General features: G+C 37.2%; 1 non-coding gene across 1 annotated transcript; it reads left to right on the forward strand.

Annotated features, from left to right (window-relative positions):
* Positions 1-2,473: 2,473 nt before the first annotated feature.
* Positions 2,474-2,579, forward strand: LOC128295638 (small nucleolar RNA R71). The gene has a single exon (XR_008286198.1). It is a non-coding gene; the product is annotated as a small nucleolar RNA R71 (small nucleolar RNA).
* Positions 2,580-4,804: the final 2,225 nt, after the last annotated feature.

The following is a 4,804-nucleotide window of genomic DNA, read 5'->3' on the forward strand; positions in this document are numbered from 1 at the left end:
TACTAACACTCGTTTTAAATTTTTAAGGAAAATATGGAAAGAGTTACTGAAAATCGAGAAATCATCCATAAATACCTCCATGGCGTCTTCTGTGAGTTTGTCAAAAATGGCCATCATGCAGCGCTGAAAAGTAGCAAGAGCATTACATAATCCAAAAAGCATTCTACGATAAGAAAACGGACCATATGCACATGTAAATGTTGTCTTTTCTTGATCTTCAGGAGCTACTGGGATTTGGAAATAGCCAGAGAGTCCATCTAAAAAGTAGTAGTACATGTGCCCTGACAATCTTTCCAACATTTGGTCAACGAATGGAAGGGGAAGTGATCTTTTCTCGTGGCATCATTTAGCTTCCTATAATCAATGCACACTCTCCAACCTGTGACTGTCCTTGTTGGGATTAATTCATTCTTCTCATTGGCTACAACAGACATACCTCCTTTCTTAGGAACAACCTGCATTGGACTCACCCAAAAACTGTCAGAAATAGGGTAAATAATTCCAGCATCTAGGAGTTTAATTACCTCAGCTTTAACAACTTCCTTTATGTTAGGGTTCAGTTGTCTTTGGGCTTGCTCGCATGGTTTATATTCATCTTCCATTAAAATTTTGTGGGTGTAAAAAGAAGGGCTGATCCCTTTATTGTAAGAAGTTTTCCAAGCTATGGCCCTTTTATGCTCTCTTAATACTTGGAGTAATTCCTCTTTCTCCTTGGGTTGCCAGTTAGATGCAATAATTACCGATAATGTAGAATTATTTCCAAAGAATGCAAATTCCAAGTGATTCGGCAATTGTTTAAGTTCCAGTTTGGGAGGTTCTTCAATAGAGGGTTTTTCTTAAGTTCATCTTTTACCTTAATTCTCTCATATTCTGCTAGTTTTGGGGAGGTTTCATTGGAGTTTAGTTTGGTTCCTATCCCAGAATTATCATCCTCCCCCTCTCCTTGGACGAGACATAGTTCTATCGTGGCCTTGTGTACGATTTCCTGAAAAGAATCTTGAGTAGCATGATCAATAGAGTCGATAAAATAACATGAGTCATCCTGTTCCCTAGAAAATCTCATGGCATCATAAATTTTAAAAATAATCTCTTCGTCACCTACTTTAAATATCAATTTACCATCACCCACATCAATTACAGCCCTAGCAATGGCTAAAAAATGGCCGACCTAAGATTAAAGGTACCTCAACATCTTCATCCATGTCAAGCACAACGAAATCAACAGGGAATATAAATTTATCCACTTTTACAAGTACGTCCTCTATAATTCCCCTGGATATTTAACAGATCTATCAGCTAATTGAATACTCATCCTAGTGGGTTTAGGTTTCCCAAGACCAAGTTGTTTAAACATTTTATATGGCATCAAATTAATGCTGGCGCCTAAATCAGCTAATGCTTTATCAATATTCAAACTACTAATTAAGCAGGGAATAGGAAAACTTCATGGATCTTTCAGTTTGATTAGCAGTTTATTTTGGAGTATGGCTGAGCATTCCTCATTAAGTTCCACTATAGATAAGTCTTCAAACTTCTTTTCGTTTGTTAGAAGCTCCTTTAAAAATTTTGCATATGTAGGCATCTGCGATATAGCTTCAACAAAAGGTAAGTTAATATGCAGTTGTTTAAAAAGTTCAAGAAATTTATAGAATTGTGCATCTATGCGGTCTTTCTTCAACTTTGCTGGGTATAGGATTGGTGGTTTATATTCTTTTGGCATTAGATTGTCATTGTTTTCGGGTTCAATCTCTTTTTTGTCCGCTTCTTGTGGTGGCTTCTTTTCAGATTTGGCTAACAGTTTCCCACTCCTTAGTGTAACTGCTTTCACATGCTCTTCTGGGTGGGTTCAGTGTTACTTGGTAAACTCTGTCCTATCTGAGTTTCGAGCCCTTGGATCGATGCTTGTTGATTCTTAAGTCCTGTCTCGGTATTCTAAAAATGAGTTTCTGACACCGAGATGAATTTTGTTAGCATCTCCTCAAGGTTTGGCTTTTTTTCTTATTGGTAGGGTGGTTGTTGGAAGCCTAGAGGTGGTGGTCTCTGATTCCCTTGGCTTCCCAATGAGAAATTCGAGCGGTTCCTCCAACTTGCATTATAAGTATTACTATAAGGATTATTTTGAGATCGAGGATTATTACCCATGTAATTTAATTGCTCGTTCTCCACGTTGTGGCCATAGGGTAGGTATTCTGAATTGCTTGATCCATCTCCACTTGCTTTGCACTGCATTGCTAGGTAAACCTGTGAAGAACTAAGAAAACTGTCAATTTTTCTATTCAAAAGTTCTACCTGATTAGAGAGCATGGTGACCGGATCGACGTTAAAAATGCCGGCTGTTTTCACTGGCTTTGTCCTTATGACTTGTCACTGATAATCATTCAGTGACATCTCTTCTATAAATTCAGAAGCATCCTCAAGTGTCTTATTAATGATAGTTCCTCCAGTGACTGTGTTAATCATTAGCCAGAGTGGTAACCCATGGTAAGGGCACCTTCTCAATAGATCCTTGTATCGCTCCCATGCATCGTAGAGTGCTTCTAAATCCATCTACACAAAAGAGGAGATATCATTATGTAATTTTTGACTATTTTAGCCAGTAGAAAATAATTTAATAAAAACTTTCAGTCATTTGTTCCCAAATAGTGATTGACCCTCGTGGTAACGAGTTTAACCATTGTTTAGCCTTATTCCTCAACGAGAAGGGAAACAACTGAAGGTGAATGGCATCATCAGAAATGCCATTGATTTTAAAAGTGTCGTAAAACTCTAAAAATTTTTCGAAGTGAGTGTTGGGATCCTCGTCTTGCAAACCATCAAACTGAACAAACTGTTGGATCCTTTGAATGGTGTTAGGTTTCAGTTCAAAATTATTTACAGCAACAGCAGGCCTAACTATGCTCGATTCAGTTCCTGTTATAGAAGGTTTAGCATTATCATACATAGTATGTGGAGCAGGATTCTGATTAGCAGCAATTGCAGGAGGTAGCGAATTTTCTTGGTTTTTAGCCATCTCCTCGGTTGTGGTTGAAGTATTGTACTTTTGCTCTTCCTCTATGTATCGTAAACTTTGCCTTATTTCTCTTCAGCTTCTGCAAACTGTGTGAACGATCTCACTATCAAACAGTAATGGTCCCGACAGGTTTCTTCTGGTCATAAACTAGAAAAAACCTATCAGAAGAAAATAAATGAAGAATTTAGAAAAGAAAATAAAAATTTAAATTGCAAATAAAGTAGAACGGCTAAAGTAATAAAAATCGAGTGTTCCTAATAACCTAGTCCTTGGCAATGGTGCCAAAAACTTGATACGTGATATTTACGACAGGTTTTAAAAATTTATAATTAATCATTCTTGAAACTAACTAATATCACGATGAAGGCAAGTGTACCTATCGAACAGTAGTATAGCTTTAGCAAGACCGGATTGTTGAACCCAAATGAACCAAGAGTACTAGTAATTACTTTCTTATTGTTATCTAGCCTAAAAATTAAGAGATTTGTTCATCTAAACTAATTAACTAAACTAAGAGTACACAAAGAGAAATTAGGGAAAAGCTTTTGGGAAAATTCGATTGATTAAGACAATACCCAAGGAAAAATCCACCTAGACTTCACTTGTTATTTGACTCTGAATCAAACGATTTATTCATTTGACTTGATCTGTAGAAATCCCTAAGTTATATTATTATCTCTCTCAAGACTAATAACGTCTAACCCTAGGTTGATTTAATTGAAATCTCATTCTAATTAACACCCTAGTGTTGCATTAACTTAACCTATGGATCCCCTTATTAGGTTTCACCCTAATCCGACAAAATCTTATCACCCTATCTCTAGGCGTGCAATCGACTCTGCTTAATTACGGCAAATTTACTCTTAGACAAGGTCTTTTCCTCCTCTGAATAAGAGAATTAACTTGAATCAATATCCTAGAATATTAAAACAAGAATTAATAACACATAATTGAGAACAAGTTAAATATTTATTATACAACTCAGATAATAGTAACAAGATCTATCTTAGGTTTCATTCCCCTTGGGTATTTAGGGGGTTTAGTTCATAATTACAAAAGAAAACATCTCAGAAGAATAACTAATACAAAACATAAAGAAAACCCAAAGCCCCTAAATGGAAATTGAAGGGAGATCTTCAGTCTTGACGATGAATCTGGCTTCTGAGATAGACCAATCAGCTTCCCTTGAGTAATTCCTTACTTCCTACTATGCGCCTGTGTTCTAAGTGCCTCATCCAGTGTTTAAATAGGCTTTAGAATACCTAAGAGAACTTAAAAGTGGCCTTTTTAGAATAGGGCTATACTTGGGCTCGACAGGGAGACGCCCGTGTGACACGCCCATGTGCGATTACTCCAGCCCATGGTTAAGGTTGTTGAATAGGTACGGGTGTGTAGTCTACCCGTGTAAGTCGTGCTTTGATCCTGCCAAATGGACACGGCCATACGACATGCCTGTGTGGAAGTCCAGGCCGTGTTGATTTCTCACGTCGGCCTATTTTCTCCGTTTTCGGCCCATTTCTTGCTCTTTTTACTCTCCTATGCTCACCTAAGTATAAAACATGAAATTAAAGGATTAGGAGCATCGAATTCACCAAATCTAAGGAGAAACCATCCATAAATGTGCTAAGCATGGGATAAAAATATGTATAAATTACGGTTTATCACTTATTCTTAACAGTCAGCTTGTTCAACTGTCGAAAGTCAATGCATATCCTCATGATTCCATCTTTCTTCTTAACAAACAGAACTGGTGCTTCCCATGGAGATACACTCAGATGGATGAATCTACGTTCC

The sequence above is a fragment of the Gossypium arboreum genome, chromosome 7, assembly GCF_025698485.1.
Source record: "Gossypium arboreum isolate Shixiya-1 chromosome 7, ASM2569848v2, whole genome shotgun sequence".
In the NCBI taxonomy this organism is placed as follows: domain Eukaryota; kingdom Viridiplantae; phylum Streptophyta; class Magnoliopsida; order Malvales; family Malvaceae; genus Gossypium; species Gossypium arboreum.